General features: G+C 39.2%; 1 protein-coding gene across 1 annotated transcript in view; it reads left to right on the top strand.

Moving 5' to 3' along the window:
- Nucleotides 1-14,532: 14,532 nt before the first annotated feature.
- The window catches only part of htr4 (5-hydroxytryptamine receptor 4), a 76,479-nt gene continuing 68,210 nt past the window's right edge, over nucleotides 14,533-22,801 (top strand). Inside the window, exon 1 of the mRNA XM_054597892.1 lies at nucleotides 14,533-14,589. The gene's annotated coding sequence lies outside the window, so the exon portion shown is untranslated. The remainder of the gene's footprint in view (nucleotides 14,590-22,801) is intronic.

Raw genomic sequence — 22,801 nt, 5'->3', positions numbered from 1 at the left:
AGTGAGGCTCACAGCGATCAGATAGCAGCCAGCTTCTCCTTTCCCCTCTCCTCGAATCGGCTCTCCCTCTCTCTCTCTCTGCGGTGTACCTTCCCTCTCCTCGCCTCCTCAGGTGTCCTGTGACAGATCCTGTTTTCCGGATGATTGCTTTCAACAGGGACGTTTCAGACAGCGTGAAACCAAACAGAGCGAGTGAAGGAAGCAGGTCGCCTCTGTCTCCGCTCGTGTTGTTACAGTACGTGTCTCGATTGTTTGCCCCCCTCATTCTTTTGTTTGCTCGCTCGTTCAGTTCACTCTGCTCTTTATTTATGTTTTTTTTCTTCCTTGCCATCCATTCATGGGCATAGCAAGAGACGGATAAGTAGCGTAAACATCGGCCTCGAGGTGATGATAGTGCCTTTTTTTTAACAATGGGCGTGGCAGCGTTTGCTCTCCGTACCCTCTGCATCCTTCATGGATCCATTCATCACCCATCACGTTAGGCCACCCGTACACAATGTTGACACATTGGTTCTTTGCAGCAGCGGTGGAAGCACAATCTGAGTTTATTCTTTCTTTTTCTATCCCTCCATTCAAGCTCTACTTCTGCCGTTTGGTGGCTCTGTTGCAGAGTGCAGACTTGGCAGCCGACGCAGAACACACAGCTTTTTTTGACTGAATAATTCATTCAGCAGCGGCTTACGTAATCTCAATAAGAAATCCTCCATTCACACAAAAATAAATAAGCATTTGCTAATGCATGAGGCTGAGCGTGCACACACACACACACACACACACACACACACACACACACACACACACACACACACACACACACACACACACACACACACACACACACACACACACACACACACATCTGAGGCACTGAAAGCAACGATGCCTAGGTTGTCATTCAACTTTCGCAGGATCATATCTAAATCGAAGAACTCAAACGATGCTGTCAAAATCCCCCCAAAACTGACATCTGTCAAGCCTCTGAATCTGTCTTCCTCCTAGATGGACAGGAGTTGGGTTTTGTGTGTGTGTGTGTGTGTGTGTGTGTGTGTGTGTGTGTGTGTGTGTGTGTGTGTGTGTGTGTGTGTGGGTGTTTGTTAGCCATTATACAGTGTTTCTGACTCGTTTCCATTCATGCCTGACAAGGTGAATCATCCCATCTGTCACTGATAGCACTTCCAGGCGCGTGCCGGTTCAGCCTCTAAAGCCCCCCCCGCCCGCTCTTTGATCCTCTGCTTTCGGAAAACAACAAACATCCTGCAAGATTCTCAGTCCGCCTGTTCTTTCGCACAACTCATGGCATCTCCTTCACACATATTCACCCTGGGTGTGGCCAGCATTGAGGGGACGGTAAAGGTACATATAAAGGCTCAAAGTTTTCAAAGATTTTTTTCAAAAGACAATACATTTTGTTGTCAAAGTTGCACTTTTATTAACAATGGATGAAATGACTCCTTTAACAGGATTGGATGGAATGAAAACAAACACATATACTGTAAAGTAGAAGAAAACCCACAAGACACTGCAAAGCCTCATTGACTCAATTGTGCAGTTTGCTGAGAGAGACACTGAAAGAACAGTTCAAATGTTCAATTTCTAGAACACATTCCCCTTTTAAAAATCTTGAATTTCAGCTTCTACATTCAGTAGATAGTGTGAATAAAATGTGAGGGCTTGTGCATTTTACTTTAATCCTCATTTCCCGGCTTTCATCCCTCACCAGACACAAGACTCTTAATGCCATTTATCAAACAGAGAAAGCTGCATGTTCCTTCTGGAGCACCAGTACAAGAACAAGAGCAGGAAAAAGAAGAAAGTGGAACTTCTTCAGTCATTGTATATTTCCCAAAATGTCCCTCCTGATTGTTATGCAGAGAAGATTTCAACTTTAGTCGCGTTGTTTTAAAACACAGATGAATAATCATGAAATGAGACTGAAAAGGACGGTGGGAAGATTCTTGTTTCTTTGCCAGCTTCTCCATCAAAACAAATTTGTCATGTTTCATGCAGCTCGTTTAAGTGCAGAACAATTAGCTAATTTGTGCTGACAAGTGGCTCTGAGCTAAAGTCTGCCCAGTGTTTTCACACAGAGCCGTTCTCTTTGATACACACATGCTAAAGAAGTCTGCAGAGAGTGTTTATGATCTTATTCACTCACACACACACACACACACACACACACACACACACACAGATTTCCACTTTCCAGTTCGTATGATATGTTACGAGTTATGTTCAGGAAAATATTGTGGTTTGGGTGCAAATAACGTTAGAAGTATTTTAGACCCATCTCGGCTTCCCCCTACGCAGAATATTTTTTTAACTTTATTCTTCCTGATTCAAGATTATGTGGATACGTATCGATTGATATTGTTGGAGATGTACAAGTTTCAGGCTTGGTTGCACCGACAAGGGTTCATTTTTAAACCTGCATAAATCATCTATTATGTTGTTTAAATCATGTTGCACCAAACTTCAAAACCAGCTTGAAATTAGGAAAGATTACATTTAAAACTCTCTTTTAAACATCAGTTAAGTTTTATTTTGCTAGATAGCTGCCAAACAATGTAAAGTTTTCTAAAGGAATAAAGCGCAGCCCCTTCTTTTATAGCCTACTTACACATACAATGTACATATACCTGTATTTTTTTTATGGGTAATCAGGCATCAAATTGATTAAACTCTTTTTAATTTGAGTTTAAAGTTTGATTTACTAAATGGAGATTTGTTTTTAATTGTGCAACAGAGTTCTGCTTAATTTTAAACCCAGTTTTGCTAAACTATTTAGAACTAACAAATGAATCTTGCATTTTATAAATCCTTGTTGGTGCCATAGGGCATTCATTTGTGTAGCTAAAACTAAGACCAATTAATGAGATAAGATTGTATAGACACACATACACACAAACAGACTTTTTTTAAATTTTATTTTAATGATGTGGATGGAAATGGAGAAACACTGCTGGTGGCTTTGGGTTCCTGTGTTGTGGTTTTAGACAAAACGTCTCCACACCGCTGATTAAAGCTGCTGTCTGGAATGGATTGGTGAAAATGTACAGCTGCAGGATACACACACAGGATATGCAAAACTCAATTTATAAATGAATATCCTCCAAATATTTAGTTGAACTTTTTCTCTACAGAATATGTAAATTAGATCGGGGCTTCTTTAAAGAAGCTACATGGAAACTGTGGTTAGGTGTTACTATTTGGAAAGGTGATAAGTCATTTATTTAGCAAAGATTACAACAAAATCAATAAGAAAATACATGATACATTAAAAAGGGCTCGTCCTGGTGGCAAAGACCAATATGAAACAAAGTCAAGATCTGAGCAGTGAGGTAGTGTTTTTGTTTCTTGAAATAAACATAATCACAATGAATACAAGTAAGGAAAAAATGTCTCCAAATGCACCCAAATGTTGTCTAAAAGGACATCAGTAACACACCTACCTTGTCAAAACATCCAATTTGGTGTTTTGAATGGATGATTAAATCTTCAATGTATCCCCTTAATTTGTGCAAGAGAAATCTTTTCAACTTTCTCTTTTAATCAAAACCAAACATATTCATTATCTATTAAAACTAATCTTTTGAACTACACTCAATGACATTTTGCTTGATGTTTTCAGAAATTATAGCTTTTCTGAATTAAAAACAGAGCTCTCATAAGCCAGTGATGTTCCCTCCATCCTCATCATGAGTCAGTCTGACTAACGGCAGCTACCTCCGGTTCTGAATATTGAAGCCCATGCTGAAGTGTCTTCAACGTGCATTCTCTCTCCTGTCCATCAGGGGGCGACTCCTCTGGTTGTATAGAAGTCTATGAGAAAATGACTCTACTTCTCTCTTGATTTATTCCCTCAGTAAACATTGTAAACATGAGTTTATGGTCTCAATCTCTAGTTTCAAGTCTTCTTCAATACAGCATGATGTTCATTTAGTAAATGATGCTCCATTTAGAGTCAAACAGACCATAAAGCAGGGGATGCTTTAGGGGCGGGGCTACCTTGTGATTGACAGGTTGTTGTTTTTTTTCTTATATTTTAACTTTTCACTTCATGAAAGTTAATTGTAACAATTTTGGTTGCCTAAAAAAGTAGATGTGACGCATTCTATCTGTGAAAACACCAATCATACATTATCTATATCTACATGCAGAGAGACAAGAAATACATATAAAATGAGCTTTTGCGGTAAAGAAAATAATGTAACTTACACTTACACAGAAAATATACCGCTGCTACATGTAAGCCAAAACAACATGAGCATTTAACTGGAATTTGGTCTATTTGTCAGTTCCAAGTTACTTTTTTTTTTACAGCGGTAACATCAAGTCAAATCCCTCCACATCTGATATTGTTTACAAGCCTGTGCATTGAGGAGAACGAACTGGGAAGTAGGTGCAATGTTTCATCAAGACATCCTATTCACCAAAATAAATGCCAGACAGGTTTACTTAGTTTTTAGGTTTACTTACACACAAAACAGGCTTAGTAAAAGATCTTGGTCTGGCTTTAGTAAAGAACGGAAGTTACTTAATAAAACTATGGTTTAATTATTCAATAATAATAATAATAATAATAATAATAATAATAATAATAATAACTTTATTTATATAGCACCTTTTAAAAACAAGGTTTACAAAGTGCTTCGACAGACAAGCCAGCAAAACAGTGCAATAGAAGAAACATTAAGAACAATCGTTAGGATAAAACTAAACTAAGAAACAAAATGAAATAACAAGTGACAATCAAATAAATGAACAAAATAAATACAATCAAGTGAAATAGGTAAAATATAGTAAACGAATATCAGACCAAATGAAAACGTAAAATTTAAACGACGACATCACATAAAAGCCATTCTTTTAAAAATGTGTTTTAAGAAGTGATTTAAAAGAGATTGTGGGACAAGAACATTGGTCTCCTGGGTGATAGTCCTGTGTTTGTTTGACTCACCCAATCTACCCTCCTACCTGGCCGACACAGACTTTCTCCCTCTTTGTTTCAATCTTTTTAAGATATTATAAGAAGACTCAGACCAGTTAGACTTTTGTTTCAGTTTAGGTAATTGAAGAACTGGGGCTTCAGCTATGCTTACATGTTTCTCTAAGTTTGAGTGATGCTATGGAAACACACCTGAAGTACGTGTCTTTGACAAGCAGTCCAATAAAACCTTACACATCGCTGTTTGTTTGAGTTCCAGATTGCTCCTTGTTTTTTGGAAAATGTGGAGATGTGAAAGACTAAATCAAAAAAATGGAAGATCACTGTTCTGTGCATTTATCCCAGCCTAAAATCAACAAAGATTTGATTTCAGAAGTCAAAATTGTTGTGAGGCCAGTTGACCTTTTTATACAATCATTTAAGGATATTTACTTGAATAGGAAAGTCCACCATTTTTATCCCAGCATGAAAAAAAACAGGTTCACGTAGCTCACCAAAGTCTGACACATGTCATCAATCACTAAACGCTTATGACTGACAATAGACTGTGCTCTGGTGGGTGATGGATCATATCTTCACAAGGTCAAACAGGGCGAGTCAACATTTATGCCTACCTGTGGAAGTTGGAAATAGCCTTGTGCACACAGCGTCTTTGACCTCGGTGTGATAGCGTTCATGTGAAGCAGGATGTGGATGACAACCAATCAGCACTGTGCATAGTCAAGCTTATGTAAGTATAAGTACAAACAGATTTTGGTTTGGCATACTTAACAGAGCATGGAGCAGCCCATGTTTATAACAACGGTCTCAAAAGGACGCACAGTCATTTGTCTCAGAGTTGTATTTTTTTGCCCTGAAAGCACTTTTTTTAAGTGACAAAACTTTGTCTCCTCTGTCGTGGAAAGAGCGGCTTTGATATTGACCCCAAATTAAGACTCATTTCCCCAATCTGTTAAACCATTTTACAAGAGTCTGCTAAAGTGTCCTTGAGCAAGAGACTGAGGTCTTATGGTCTCCTGCTCTGATCAGTCATCTTACAAAAGAACAAATGTGAGCAACTAGATCACAGACAGTAGTTTGCTGGTCACATTCTTAAACTGATGAATAGTTTTTGTTTGTCTGAATATACATGGAGCAGTAATAATACTACCAATACTATAAAACTACCAGGTGGAAACCGCTGGTTCTGAAAAGTGCCCTAAATCTGCATTCTTTCTGATGGCCATCAGGGAGCGATTCCACTAGTTGCAAAAAGAAGTCTGCTTGTTGAAAAAAAAAAACTGAACTATACTTCTCACTTGATGTATTACCTCACTCCTCGCCGCATCAGAGACGGACAAGCTGACTAGCCAACCCGCTGTTTACGGGCTGTGTCCGCTTACTTCCCGGTGAGCCGTCTAAAAACTTAAAGGCCCCATTGATGTGTGTTGTCACCATAAATACTAACAACAATCATCATTTTCTTTTGCAGTCGCCAAATGACCACAAATAACGTTCAATGCCAATTCTCCCCTGCTTTATTTCTATGGTGAAGACAGTCATTGACATTAAGCATTCACTAGCCCCTTACCTTAACCATAACAACTAAACCTTAACTAAACTCTAATCTGAACCTTTAAACCTCTGATCCCTTAAACAGGCATTTGAAGAAGTGATGACTGGCCTAAATGTCCTCACTTTCCAAGATGTCCTCACTCTGAATGTCTAAAGCTTACACTGGTCCTCACAAAGATAGCTGTCACACACATTGACATGTATCTCCTTTTTAATGTAAACAGTAAAACATCTCACACATTATGTTTGTGTCACTGTTTCTCTTTTATGCTCGGAATGAAAAATGCTCAGATCTTGACTCATTAATAATCAAACATGCCTGTTTTTAATGAGGACGGCTGTTTCTGCCTCTACATCTTGCCTGTTTAAAATTCTGGGCTTTTTCTTGCGATGCGGCTTTTAGCCAGCAAAGTGGCATTTTAGTCTGGTACACACTCCAGAGTGGAGCTGCAGTGTGGGGATGTCAGGAGGGATCAGGCTCCGCAGAGAAGCTCTGCAAATTGTAATTGAAGTTATCTGGCACAGGTGGAAACACACTATGTAGCGCTGACCTGCCGTATTCACTCACTGCTACGAGGAGAGGGGGGGGGGGGCTCGAAACCTACCGCTCTGCTTTGTCACGGCGGTCTTGCTGACACCCGCCCAACCCTACTCCGCAGAGAAGCTCTGCTGTCACGGCGGTCTTCAAGATGCACCATACAAAGTGCTTCTGGATTAGTGTCATGTCTCTGTACCAAGTAGTGATGCACTCTCTACCTGCTCTAAAGCTTATTGACACTTTCATGTGAATTGGTATTATTTTAAGATGTAAAGGACAAAGTTTGATACTGTGGAGCTCTGGAGTATGTTCACAGTAAGGGGTTGGACTGTATCTTCTAACTGTTTCTGCATTAATGTGCATCTCTGACTGATGGTTATTAGTTTATCCCAAATATGTGCTTTTGTGTTGAACTATCTCAAATGAAGAAGACATAAAAAAATTTTTAAAAAAAGGGAAGAACAAGCATCAAAAGACATTTCAGGTTTGCCTGGCCCAAGTTAGTGTTTAGTGTGTTTTTTGTCTCTCTGTTAAGAACTGGCAAGATGTTGGCTTTGTGCTATATGATAAAATAACAACCAACCAAAGTGGGTTGGATCACCAGATTACACCCTGCAGGGCTGCAGGACTTTGAAGAGAAGAAGTCCACTGCAGGTCAGATATGAATGAAGATTCCTCACAAACAGAGTTATACGAATATGTGGTGTGTGTGGAATCAGTGGATCTTTGCAGGAAACTGACTCATTAGGGCACGTGTGTGTGTGTGTGTGTGTGTGTGTGTGTGTGTGTGTGTGTGTGTGTGTGTGTGTGTGTGTGTGTGTGTGTGTGTGTGTGTGTGTGTGTGTGTGTTTGTGTGCGTGAGCGTGGGTGTTCGTCGGTGAAAGTTAATTTGTCCCATTAACACAGTAAATTTGACACTAGAACAAAGACAGCAGGCGAGGAGGTGCCGCTGGAGGGAATCAGACACAAACAAAGTCAGTGATTGGATAAAATGAATTGTAACTATAAATCAGAATAATGCCTCATGGTGGAGAAGAGATGAGGAGGAAGCTTTCATGTGGTTCATTTAAAACAGCAGCTAACAGCACAACGCTAGTTTGTCTCCAGACCAACTTAATCCGGTACGTATTAACTGTCGGCACTCAAAACTTTTGTCTTAATGTAAAAGGGTCAGTTAGCTCGAATCATTAAAAAACCTTATTTTCTCACCCAAAGTAAAATGCTGTGGTTTTAAATTATTCCTGTAACACAGACATACAGTTCTTGAATTAAAGGAAAGTGAGAGAATTCCTTTGGAAAGCTTAACATACAACATACATTAGGAGCAATTGATTGCTACAAAGCCATGAAGTATTCCCGTTTGGTGACATATAAGTCAAAAAAATTCAGATGTCAAGATTAAAATTGGGCAAAATGTAGTTTTTCTGCTGTTAATTTACACAAAACAAAAATTTCAAACATATTATTGCTTCTGTTTGTCAAGAGTTAAAATAAAAGATCCAAAACATTCCCTACGCACACAAAAGGCTTGTTTCTCTCATATTTTGGATACACATTTGTTAAAAAGCTGTGTTAGTGAGCAGTTCTGCTCTGTAATTTGTTCTGAGAGCGACACAGATGGACACACACATGCAATAAGAAGAAATCTTGCCCAAACTGTCAGAAGCCATCTCAGGGAAGCTCATCTCTGTGTTTGTTGTGCTCACCAGCGTCAGCAGTGTAAAGGAGTTTTTTCCTTTTTGTTTGACCCTGATCTTTAAAGGCCTGTCTGAGTTCATCATATGTGATGACACAGAGTGATGGATTAACTTGAGTCAGTCATACCACAGTGAGATTTTGACGTCTTATCACCTCAACTTCTCTCTATTTCTTCTTATGTACCTTTTATGTCTGCTTGACTTTTCATTTCTGTCTCTCTTTCCCCTTTTTTAACTGTCTCAGTGTCTCTAACTCTTTGATGTACACTTACTTACTTACTTTTCTGAGCTCACTGAATCCAGTACGGGAATCCCTTTAGCGAAAATGATTACGTAATATTGCACTCATCCCAGAGCTTAAGAGCTTTGGCGGACATCCATCCCCAGGCAGAAGACTCCAAAACCTCCTAAAGTCCCAAAATATACCCAGATCCAACAGGAGAGAGATATACACACAGCACACTGGCTCTGCTGTGGATTAAATGTAGTATTATACTCTGGATCCTGCTGCATTACAGTGCTTTTGAACATAAAACAGAACTTTTCAAAGTTTGCTATCACTCAAATTCTCAAAATATTTCATTCATTCTTCTTCATATTTAGCTTTTTTTGTTATCAGTTGTGGAGAGCAGTAAGAAAGACTTGGGAGAGGGTGGAATCAGGTCATTGTGCAGATTTCAATCCAGGATCTAGCAGACTAATTACACAGTTTCAGCTCATCTCCGCCTACCATACAACTTAAAGACATGTTTTTAAGTTGAGTGAGACAGTAAGTTATGGAACAAGTGTGGGATATATTGTGTAGGCATCGTATCATTTGTACTGATTTGATACTAGATGTCTAAAATTGAGTTGTTTTGACGTGAAGGCTTGACGGGATGTCAGTCTGTTCATAAGATCTGTAGATGTTTTACCCTGACAAGATAATTGGGACGTCTTTGTTGAATTTTACAAACAAGTAAAGCAGGATATGACTAATAAGCTTGCAATATGAATAGACGACTCCTAATATTGTTTGTAAAAGAGGGATTAATGAAAGGCATGAAGTGCAGTGGGGAAGTTTTGCTCCACTTATAGAGAGCTGCAGGGACGACGTCATTTTATAGCAACGACAAAAAGCCAACAGGATTTTGGGATTATTTCAAGTCTCTGTCGCAAACAATCATTTATGATACTTAACACAGTTTGTTAAGCAATATAATCAGTACAAATGAACTCCACTTTTATGATTTTTAAATGTGAATACAATCAGCAAAAGTCTAACGTTAGGCTATGAAGGAACTCCACCACGGTCACATGACTTCACGTCACCAACAGTAAGCTAAAGGAGGACTAGTGTTCTAGTGAGGACGTTTAGTCGTCTCATTTAGAAGCTTTTTAAGACACGTTTAAGCTTCTAAATTCACAAGAGCGATATATACTCACTTACTGTATATCGTAGAGCAAGACGTTACCAGTCTCTTCAGTTTGTTATACACAGACATTATTTCAGGCATCCGACCAAAATGTATTAAAACAAGTCAGTGACTTCAAGATGAGGACACCAGAAATTCAAAAGTACTGACTCATTTCTGTGTTTTTGGACTCATCCCTGCAGCGGTGTCCAAATTGCATAGTTCACTCATAGTTCTACCTTATGCTTCTGTAAACAGGTAATATTTAGCTAACTTACTTTTTTGTACCAACAGGAAGTAATGCAATATGTGACTACAAAACATCGAACCTGACCTGTTAAGTTGCAAATTGATTTTAGTTTTACATTTTGTACTAACAAGTGGCGATTAAACAACATGTACATCACTCTTTAACACTGTTTTTTGATAAACTGCTAATACAGTTGAACTCTTTCCATATAGCTATGACAGGAAAAGACATCTGTGGTATTCTCATTATTAAAGAAGAGAGAGGTTGATTAAGAGCCACTGCCACCATGAGAGGTTTAGAGTTTAGAGTTGTGTTTACGTTCTACTGTCTAATATTACCGTTACAGGACAGATGGCTACTAACGTAATTATGTTCAGCAATCATTCGGTAAAAAGGTTGAAAATAAATGGCATTTGTTCAACGCTCTCCACATGTCAAAGACTTTACTGTGTGACACCAATCACCAGGCCGGTCCGAGCATCTCTCTGCTGGTGTGATGAGGACCAAACAAAAGCAGATTCACTTACACTCAGTCAAAACATGTTGCCAGGCAACCCAAACTAGTGTTTAACTGCTGCCGTCACCAGCTTGAATCCCTCCAGGGGCCCTAAGCACATTTCCAGTCAGTATGTCGGTATGTAAAGAACACTGTGTTTATCTGAGTCATGCCCGCTAACCGTGTTGTGTTTGTTTTGGACTTTAAAAAGTATTCTACTGTTGCACACATTGTCACTCGCTGTGGGTTTGAGCTTATATTAGAGATTTTATTTATATAACTCTATCTGTCACAAACAGTGACTTTTCTCTGTGTGAAAGAAACAACAACGCTTAAGCTTAATAATATGGAATCAGAGGGGTTAGTGCTTACAAACACGCACACACTTAAATTCTTCCCTCTCCCCTTCAAATAACTGTATTTTTCCTCAACAAAAACTACATTTTACGAGACTAAAATTGAACATCATGGAATGATGCATTACCCAACTTCCACATCAAAGAAATATTGTGATTGTGGTTGTGACATTACTGTCAATGCCGCTGTATGTAAATGTTTTCCAAAAGGTTTAGGAAAAACATCATGGTTGGGCTTAAAATAAGTACAGAAACGTACGCTGCATACAGTAAGTACTGAAAACAAGTCCCATAATCGCTTATGTAACCTCAAAATAACTTTGGGATACAAGCAACCCTCTTCTGGTTGAAATGTGTTAATTTCTTACTCTCAAATTCTATGTGGGGTCTTCATACTAAGTCCTCACATCCTGGAGCAAAAACTCTGAGTCTAACAATGAAGCCAATGGGTTTACGCTGCAGTTACCTGAATGCTCGATGCGTTACATTCAGACTCTAAAAGGTTCTTCTGCGTTGGTTTCAGCATCATCTGGTAGTGAGAACAATGGCGTACAGCCTCAGAGAGCCACTAACATGGGCGACTGACAGAGTTTCATTGATCTAACTCATAAAAATTCTTTCAGTGGGAGGATTTCTTCTGCTTCCAATTTGGCAAAGCGTCAACAGCGAGCACGAATGCAGAGTTCACACTGAAATCTGACAGTTCTGACTCATAAAGTGCTGCCAGTTGGTTCGAAATTGACTTTGACTTTGTAATGACGGGATAATTTCCATCGAAAGAGATGTCAATCATGACGTGAGTCATTTGGTAATTTCGCCTCACCTCTGAAGCACGTCTTTGTCTGATGGAGCTGTGGGTGGAGGGGAGGATGTGGAGGTTTGGTGGGTTACATGTTGTTACGCCGTCTCAGTACCAAACCGGACCCAGGTGCTGCCCATTTCTAGATTCCTCCAGTTTCATTACAGGCAATGCCGACATCAGGATGAGGACAATGAATGATTGATAATTGGAGGGGAAATGGATGTGCTACCAGAGAAACTCCTGTGAAGTAATTGGATGAGGCTGAACTCATATCGAGTGGCCTGTTGTGTGTTAGTTTCTACTTCAAGATGCTTGTGGGAAGCTGCCAAAATCACACCTTGTGTCTTCTGAGAAATTATTCTGAAGACAAATACCCCCATGTGATCACAGCGCTTCTCTTTGTCACTAATTTGGGCATGAATAACAAAATAAATCTGTCAATAAGAAAAGTTTCCTACCTGCTTCTTTCACTTCTGACTGAATTAAGGACTGTGACTCATGTTTGTTTGGCGAGATTGAAGGTTGGATGGGAGCTATAGAGGAGAAAAGCATGTGCCTCATTATTTCTTACGCATTCAAAGGGTGCATTTAATCTGTGACCTTTACCGACCTCTTCCAGCGACCGGTATTTATAGAACCCACTGCATGTCTTCCTCCACAAGTTTTGTTGTGCAGCCGGCACAGTGAGTCATTGCTGGTAATTGAAAAGCAAAAAGCAAACAGTTACAAGACATGTTTTCATACCTGAGTGACATACACAGGTTAGTTAAGAGATCAATTAATAAGATGCGATTATATCTAGCAGGAGGGCATGGTAAGGATTTAATACGTCACCATTTAAGATGTTGAAGCACTTCTTTGTAATTGGCTTTAACTGCTCCAAACACTTTTTGAAGCTGAAATCAACATTGGCCTTGGACTGAGCCATCAATAGGCCTTAGAACTGAGCCATCGGTAGTGTTGTTAGTAATTAGCTTTTCTTCTAAATGTCTGCTGTGAGAAAGGCCTTTTGTGTGATAGTTGCTGTGTTTGTTTAACTCTCAATTTATCCTTATTTGTATTTAGTTTTCAGGGGACACTAAGAGAAAGTTTTGCAGTATGAGTTAAGTGCAAAAATAAAGCAGTTTCTCTTTATTTAAATGTTCAAGTGCAACAAAACTCTTATGTTTCTCAAACTTGAAAGAATAACTGTGATTCTAGAGTGATCTTAGTATCGAGCCATTCAACAGTGAATGTTACTTTAGCCGTCTTTGCAGCACTGCATTGATTGTCCTTTGTAAATCGTATATTGTTGACCAATATAAATATAGGCGAAGTGGGAAATGGGCTACTTACTGTGTTCACTTTTGTTCTGACTCAGAGAACTGTTTGAATGATTTATGTGAAAAACACGTTGATTTGGAATGCTTTAGCTGGCTTGTAGCCCAGCATTTGTTTGTTTTGACGGAGTTTGCGTTTCCTGAATCTTAACAAAAGGAGTGACATGTGCAAAATCTGCAAGGCCAACAGTCAGAATAAGACTGAGGTTATTGTACTTTAAGTTTTTGCAATATTTGAATGAACTTATTCTGGATTGAAAAAGTAAAAAAAAAACTAAATGTGTCCTGTTATCTACCAATAGTACGATATATGAACATGACCTTGAGCTTTTTTACATTAATGGACTTATTGTAGGATATATATGACCTTTATTATTATTTTTTGCTGAACTCAATATTGCCCGTTGGGTTTACATGCATGTAACATTTTAGCCAACATGATGCCAGAACAAACAGCAAAGTTCTCTCTACCATTATAAGACATTTGGCATTTTATTGTAGCAGACCAAACTGCATGTCCCAAACTTAAATTACTCAGGCAGATTTCACACCGAGCCACACACCTGACTCTGAGGCTCTGTTCTATTCTGAACCCTCTCTGGTGTATTTAGAGTCAGGGAGGTTAGCGGACACTTATTGTGCTTCGCTGCCCGTAACATTGGTCACGCATCATTAACTGTCCGATGCAGGAAGACAGGGTTGTTGCATTGCGTTCAGGCAAAACCATCTCAGGAGTGCAGATGAGTTTCAATTTGCTGAAATGAGCTCAGCTATTACATGTGTCTAGGAAACAGGAAATCCTCATTTTGTTGGAAAATAAGCCTTCTGTGAAAATCGTTTTTTGTCAGTAGCTTTTGTTTCTTTCACACTGGTGCCCACAGACAATGAACTCAATTGTTAGACTGTTAGACTAATACAGGGAAGATGGAGTAAGAAAGTCTTACTGGTAAACAGGGCTTTTGTACACAAAAGTTCAGTCCAAAAACAGAAAAAGGAATCCAAACCTCTAGGCTACAGGATGAGTCTCAATATACAGACGGAAGGACTAACTCGGAATTAGAAGTAAGTGGAAACAAAAGGCTGGAATGTTAACTATGAATATCTAACACAAACTGGCAAGAGACAAGGAGAGCACAGAGACTAAACACACAATGAGGCACAGGTGAAACTAATCCGGGGGGAGAAGGTAATCACACAGGAGGGAAACATAAGTGAAGGATGTGAAACAAGAGACAAAGGTGAGTCTACCTAAAACAAATCAGGAAATACTTACTGGAAACAGGGAAAAGAGAGACCAGGATGTTACTGTTTCTTTGTTTTTGCAGCTCAAAATGGCAGCAAAGCATCTTCTTAAAAGCAGGCTTGTAGCAGTTTAGTTGGAAAGCTTTCTTAATCGACTACTTATTTGTTCTACAAATCAACTCATACAGTCAACAAACAACATAACAAAAAGATAACACAGTACAACAAATAAATAAAACCATAAAAACCCATTTGACATGATTAACAGCAGAAAGATTCTTAATCTTAGGCATCTTAAGTCGTTTACTGAATGAGCTTCTAAATCCATTAAAAACACATTGTAATGGATAGCCTTTAAAATACACAACTGTTTTTAACATGGCTCTTGTTCCCTTTTGTATACAGTTTTAATCGGGTCTTTTACAAGCAATATGGACAGAGTTATCTTGCTTTGTTTGTTTGTAAGCTAATTAGCTCAGGTTGGGTCCGTTAGACATAATTGCCAATTTTCGGGGATTCAGATTTAGGTAATTCCTGATAAATTCAGCCAACCAATGGAAACTGGTAACTATAATTAAGCTATTGAAATGCAGCAAATGTTTCATAATGTGATTTTAACAGACACCAACCAGCCAATTGGAAAAAAAAGCAAACAGACTATGAAGCAGCTGAACGAAGCCAATCAGTGGACAAGTTGTTCCGTATTTTTACAAATTTGGAACATCTCAACTCTGATCTTTATGAACATTTACTGAAGTTGAGCATGGTTTATCATCTTAAACTGATTTCATTCCAAACAGCTTTTATGTCTGTCCGATTTCAAAACATGAATCAAAACTCAAGGACAGTTTACGAAGCAGCACATTCATCTGAGATACAGGGAGAAGAGCTCGTCAGTCAACTGCCAGTTGTTAGAAGTTGAAACTGACTCAGGGAACTCTTCCTGCATATCCACAGAACAAAATGAGCAATGTGAATTTTGTATTACCGGCATGAACTGCAGCTGATATTGAAAAAAACAAAACACAAAAAAGACATTTGTAAACCGCTCATGTTCGTGCTCCTGGTACACGCCAGGGAAACATAATCCATATCCAACTTCTCCTATTGGTGTGGATGTTTGTTGATGCAGAGTTTTAATTTTCCGCTTCCTGTGAAGTGAAAAGTTTTTTCTTTACGTGACTCCAGAATTTGAATACATGAACAGGAGGAATCTTCTGCATGCTCGATCGGATGCTTTCCTCTGTCGAAGTTTAGACTGAAAAGACGTAAAAAGATTTCCATAAAAATTCAGTCTGGCTTTGACAAAATGTTTGGGAAATGAGGTGTTACTAGTATGCTGATGGACAGATCATGTGTGCATGTGTTTCAGTTGTGAAATGTAGAAACATTGTGGAAAGACTTGGGCTGTGGTTGTGTGTGTGTGTGTGTGTGTGTGTGTGTGTGTGTGTGTGTGTGTGTGTGTGTGTGTGTGTGTGTGTGTGTGTGTGTGTGTGTGTGTGTGTGTGTGTGTGTGTGTGTGAGAGAGAGGAAGAGAAAGGTAGAGTCATTATAGAGGAATGGGTGATGCTCCATCGCCAAGAGAAAAAGCTGAAATGGAGGAAGTGAATGGGTTGTGATTGACATACAAATGAATATGTGTGTATGCATGTATGTGTGAGTTTGAGGAGTGTCTGAATAGACTCTGTGAAAAGGTGTGTGTGTGTGTGTGTACATGACTGAATGATTGCAATTGTGCGCTGTTGATAATGATCGCTTCTCTTGTGCAATTCATCTGGTGCAGATGGTGTTTTCCCCTTTTTAAAGAGATGTCTGCCTAAACTGTCAGGTTTTGTCTATTTTTCCTTGTGTGTGTATTTCATCTCTATTTTGTTGAAAGCTTCACTCCCCTTTTGCTGCAGCATTTGGGTCAATTACAGCATTGCATTTGCACACCCTGAACTCGGAATCGATGAATTGGCGTTTGGGAAGTTGTCAGAAATTGATGGCTGGAGCCGATCAGAGGCGATTCGAGCCAATGCCGTTTCAGACTTACTCTGTTTTGTATCACTGCTGGAGGTTAAAAGCTCTGAGACCACTGGAGGGGGCCTATTGGGTTTTTCGACAGCCAGGTCACTAAAGTGCTGAGCCACAGGGAAATTGAGGGAGTTACAATAGCTTGGCATTTACAATCCTGATGACGAGACCAAATACAAGCTTTAATACACTTGATTAGCTGTGTGAAATATCGGATGAACGCTTTGTTTGTACAAACAGTCAACACAACCAAAGTATCCTGTGAATGCATGCTGGTAAATGTCAGATCACCTTTGCTTTACTACGTCGTTTTTCCTTTTGTTGCATGCTTTTGCTTCGGGACTTATTATTGATCAGTTAGATCTCTAGACATGGAGGCCTTTTGGAACATGTTGGTGATGCAGGCAGTGAAACAACTTGACTAAAAGGCTTTAAATACTGTAGCTGAGATGTTGGAACATGGTGACGTCCAAGTCCTAAAGGGATTAGAAATATGAGCAGTCAGACAATCAAACTGGTTGTAAACATGAGGGGTGTCAAGATTTTGGATCCTCAAACAAAAATGGACTGAAATGAACTTTGATTCAGAACCACAATAATCGTAAAACAGAAAGCGAGTAAAACAGAAAGCGAGTGCAATTTATGGTTGATGATGGACAATCCTCTAATGCACCCGCATACATTTATGGTGACATTCATTACAAGCTTACAGCCTTTCTGCAATATCTGTGCATGCTATCTAGAGTATGGGTAAGTTAGGGACATATCATGGTAGCCATTAATAAAAAGGCAAACTGCAGCTCTTTGCCAGGACATGAACTCTGGTCTCCTGCATGAAAGTTAGACGAGCTAAACCACAATCTTACGTCTCACCTTGCCGTAGCAGTCCTTAGCACTGAAAGTTGTGACTGGACATTGGAAATATAATAATGAGGAATAATGGGCTGTCATAATCCCTCATTATACCGAAAAACAACATGCACAGAACTACGGCAAGAACAGTAGGTCAAAGTTGAAGAGCGGGTTGGTCTGTTATATGGGATGAATGTTTACAACGCACAGTTTCATAAATAATTTAACTATCCATCTATGTTTTCTCTCCCCAATAAAATGGTCTAACCCGGGGGTTTGTTCACAAGCCGTCTCATTGTCTGGCTGTCAGTTTTCCTTTATTTTTTATTTTTCCCGGATCACAATTATGTACTTGTAGAGTAAAGTGTTCTCATTACAAGACAATGAAAATAAGACTTGGTGTAAAACCAGAGTTTCTCCTCATTAGCGCTCTGCAGCCAGTCACCCTAAGGCAAACCAAAAACTAATAAAGCCAGTTGTTTTCCTTCAGACCAAATGTCACTCACGATGTTCATCCCACTGCGAGCTCTGAAAGCAGCGACCAGGTTTGAATAACATTTGTTGGAACCGTCAAAAACACTTTAATGCTCTCCGGAGCTTTTTAACCGCCGACACTTTTAAATCAGATTCTGTTTCATACCTTTTTTGCCGCTTCTCTCTTGCGCTTGTTTTATGCTGTGAAAACCTCCCAGTCTGAGGTGAGGTAAAGAAAACAGAGCCTAATTGGAACAAAACTTCAGTTTGACCCCTGGGCTCAGTGCAGAAATAGAAACCTGTCGTTCAGAGGCCAACCTCAGCTGCAGAGTCAAAAAGAAAAATAATCTTCTGGGACTAGAAAAACAGACGGCAGGTAGAAGAGGAAAGCACAGACCGACAGTAGAGCCGGGCACCTTCACTGTGACTTAAACACCACGTCAAAACTTGATTGGCAATTTGATACATCTATAATAGTGTGTGATTCCAGATTTGAAGCGAAAAGGCTATAAATGATGTTTCATTTATTGATCTGGAGCTGGTAGGAATTTTTAGTTTATTTAAAAAGATTACATACAGGTGTTAGGTTTGAATGGTTTCCATTCTGGTGATTGTTTTATTTTTATGTCCCTGTCATAACAAAATGAATATATTTCCAAAAGTGTGAGGTTTTAGATGGATACAGATGTGAAAAAAAACATTTACTGAAGTTCATGAAAGAGTTTCTAAAATATGATTTTCTTTTATCTCATTTGATACAATGACCATAAATCACTGAGCTGTGAATTTGAAAAGTAATAGAGATGTGGGAGAGTGCTCATCTATGCACTGAATAAAAAAAGTCCTCTGCCAAAATGTTCAAGCTGAGTGAACCAACCTGAAATCATAATTTAGTTTTATTCCCCAGCTTTCAAGCATAATTATTCTCTTTTTTCGGCCTGTTCATGACCCAGCCGTCTATTTCAACACATTGTCCCTTGTTTATGACACCGAGGAGCAGCGTTTTGATACCAGTATAGACGGAGCCCATGGCCTCTGGTGCCAGTCTGCATAATAGCAGGCTTGTCTTTGCCTGCTGAGAGGGAACGCTAGTGTCCAGACAGCTATTGTTTGCAATTAGGGATTCCCACTTAGGCCCTCAGCTGCAGCCAAAATATATAATTTTTTTTTTTTTTATAAGAGACAATGTAAAATTTGAGAGCTTTCCTGTTGATAAGATGTTTACACACTGGGTCTGATGCAAGTATCTGATGTGGGCATGTTTGGGTGAGCAGGAACAGAGAAAACAGGCTGGAATGAGGGGGAGTGGACTGATTAGGATGGGTGAGATCTGGTCATTTTGGGGTTAGCAAGTGGACATCCTCCATTACAGAAATGTGGTTTAGTAAGATTTATAGAGCTGCTAACCAGTCACTTAATAACTAGAAGGGTGATTGGAGAGCACAGATCTCTGCCAAGGCCATTTTTATGAGTGAAAAATAATGTGTGTATAAGTGATTCATGGGCTCTTCAGAGGCCGGTGCTACAGCATTCCAAATTTCATGAAAATCGAGCCAGTAGTTTTAAGGTAATCCTGCTGACAAACAAAACGAAGCAAGACAAATAAAATCTAGAAGGTAAATAATATGTCGAAAGAGTTAGAGAGCAGGAGTTATTTCAGGTGTCTAGAGAACCAAAAGTAAAAGTCACGTTCATTTTCTGCATAAAAAAATGTAGGCTCTTCCAAGGCTTGGCAAGACTTGGTTGAAAAACCTCAGTACAAAAGATTTCCAAAAAAAGATGAATATCTGGTTCTTTGATGATAATCCTGTTTTACATAAAGGAAAGTGGTCAACTACGACTCCCAACATTCATTGTGCCTGATAACGCATCAGCACTTTACACCAGTTCTCTTCCAAATTTGTTGTTGTTGTTTGTTTTGGTTGGTTAATTTTAATTGGACTGACAATGTTCTGAATTTACTTCTGCTCTGATTCACACCTCAGACCAGCTTCGGCTCATCATGCAGCCATCAATCCGTTATATCAAACTCATTAAAAAAGCATGAATTCTCAGAAATGAAATTATTTGAACTGATGGGAGTTACATAAAACCCAAAGCTTTTTTTTTTAAAGAAATATCCACGAGACCTCTGAACTGCTGCACACACACACTCTTGTTTGTTTGAAAATTCCAATAGATGTCCATTAATGACTGTTTTAAGTGGGTTAAAGAATCATCCTCCTACATTAGATGGATAACAAGCCTCAACCTTGAAAGATAGCAAAAGAAAAGCTGTATGTTAAACTACATTAAAATGGAAAATGTATTCAACCACAGCTTCTTTGTCAACTGAAAGGATGTTGGATCGATGGATACGACACAATGACTCACTTGTACACGTCTTCTCTGCAGAGATCGTCCTTCTGTTTCCTTACTTAAGAAATGCTCAGACAATAATTGCCATCTAAACCCGACCCTGTTGGCTCTCTTTTAAATTGCCCCCTTGTTATGAAACAGCTTTCCTCTAGGACCTCTCATCCAGACGTAGGACGTTTCCTGATGCTGCCGTGTCCTCAGATGAACGAGAACTTTTTGGGACTGTCAGAGAAGGCAGAGGAGAGAAGACCTTAAATGATGCATGAGGCCTGGATGTGGAGTTGAGTGCTCAGAAGTCCTCTGTGCACGCAACTCTGCTTGATTTAGCATTCTACTAGTCCCCCAAAGCCCTTTTTGTGAGGTTTCTTTATTTTAAATCAAATGTTTTTTTAATAGCGTCAGTTTTTGAAGTGTCAGGGATGTTGGGTCATTTTCCCCTCGTTACATGCATATGTGTCTTTTCAAAATAAACTTCCAACGTAGGTGTACTTTGTTTCAAGGCTTACTAGTGCACCAAAAGTCCTCGGCAAGGTTTAGTAAAAGATTGAGGTTTGGGTTGAAATAAGTATTTTTTTTTAGTAAAGTGATTATGCCTTATAAGTAACTAGCGTAGAGTTTGGCATCACATATAAAAAAAACTACTGTAAAATAACATCTTAAACTTGGTTTTTCAAACGTGACACGATGTGTTTGACCCATCCAGCCTCCCTTCCCACCGGCTCTAGCTTTTTATAGTACGTCAGGTGATTTCACCGTCTGATAATGATTTAGATGGGTTTACAATGGAGTTCATTGGAAGTCCAGTGGGTCTCATAAAGATGCTAAAGGGACCCTCATGCATCGGTGTCCGTATTTGATGAATTGCGAGTGAAACCAGGTTGTAAATGTTCCCCAGACAGATACAAATTTGCAAAACAAAATAGGTCAAAAAAAAAGGTGAAACAAACAACACACTTCTGTTCTGACTTGAGGAGAAAAGAGACATTTTAAAGCTTCACATTTGAATGCAGTAGTGAAAGCTTTCGCCACATTCACCGTAACGTTGCAGAGGCCCCCAAAGAGGTGACGACTTCTGTGCAATCAGCTCACCTCAGCTGACGTAATGCGTTCAGTCGAGACACACAACGAGCTCCCTGTCTGCAGTGTCGACTCTTCCAGAACATCTGTGTGGACCACCGAGGTTCCCGCCTGCCAATCATCAAGAAAAAACAAAAAAAAAGGGGGCTCTTTATATCCAATCAGCAGCACTTCAGCAGCTCGTTCACTACCTGATACGGAGCCGCTCTGAGGGTTTAAGAATAGCTGCAAAGGCCGTGATGCAGAAGATATTCTGAGGCAGAGTAGGTAACTTATTTCTTCACTTCCTGTTACAGCTGAGATTACATTTTCCACATTTATTTTTGAAAATATTTTGCCTCTCATTGAGCAGAGGCATCAAAATCACTCAGACCCTAAGAAACCACGTAGGAAAGGTGATGTTATGTGTGTGCAGTTTGTCTTCATGATGTCCAGTGACAGATTGGAGCTTTTTAAAGCTTCTTGTCAGGAGGAGGTATTTCCCCAGTCAACCCTCATCTGTCCTTAATTGGGGCTGATAGCTCGCTGATTGCTCAGCAGAAGTTCAGCTTAGCTGCAGGTCAAAGTTCATGTGTATCAGATGTCAACAAAGTTACGACTTTTCTGTTTTTCTCAGTCCTCTCCTGTTTTTACCTCTGGCTCTACTTTGCTGCGATCTCTTCAACAGTCTCACATATTTAAAAGCAAATGAAAGAACGCAGAAAGCAACTCTTCATACATCTGGAAAATCAATTTAGAGCACATGGTGTGGATTGAAAGAGCATATTTGTCAGTGGCATCGAGCCCCAGTCAGAACACACTACTGTGTTTTCTAAGCTGAGCACACATTAAATATACAGAAGCTTACAGAAGAATTGTATGCATTATTTGTTAAATAGCACATTTATATGATGCTGAATAATAGCATAACCCAGTTAAATATTTTATCCAACAGACAAAATGATATCAAATCTTGATAAACACTTTCCACACTTAAAAATCTCTTTTTGAGACGTTTATTCGAGCTGGTTCGGAATGGTTACTGCAAGGCAATTTGTGACAATTTATGTGATCTATACAAATAAAGTTGACTTGACATCTGACCTCTTAAGATTCATGTAATCAGGGAAACCCAGTGATTTGGTGGTGTGCACGTCAAAACATGTCTATGACCTGATGGTTAAGGCACTTCTTCTGTTCTGGCCCTACAGTGGAGGAATGTACAGTATTAGGACTTTTTTGGACATACTATAGTATGACTTTAAATTAAAAATAATTAAGACATACTATAGTATGACTTTAAATTAAAAATAATTAAGACATACTATAGTATGACTTTTTTAGACTTTACAGCACTACTGACTTCTCATTTCCAAAATAAATAAATAAAACTATAATGAATGGTACCGTGGCATTATGACAATTGTATCCACTATACATGCAGTAACTATC

Source organism: Anoplopoma fimbria, chromosome 4 (genome assembly GCF_027596085.1).
Source record: "Anoplopoma fimbria isolate UVic2021 breed Golden Eagle Sablefish chromosome 4, Afim_UVic_2022, whole genome shotgun sequence".
Taxonomy (NCBI): Eukaryota; Metazoa; Chordata; class Actinopteri; order Perciformes; family Anoplopomatidae; genus Anoplopoma; species Anoplopoma fimbria.
Note: the sequence above shows the minus strand (reverse complement) of the source record. Positions and strands in the feature narration are given on the sequence as shown.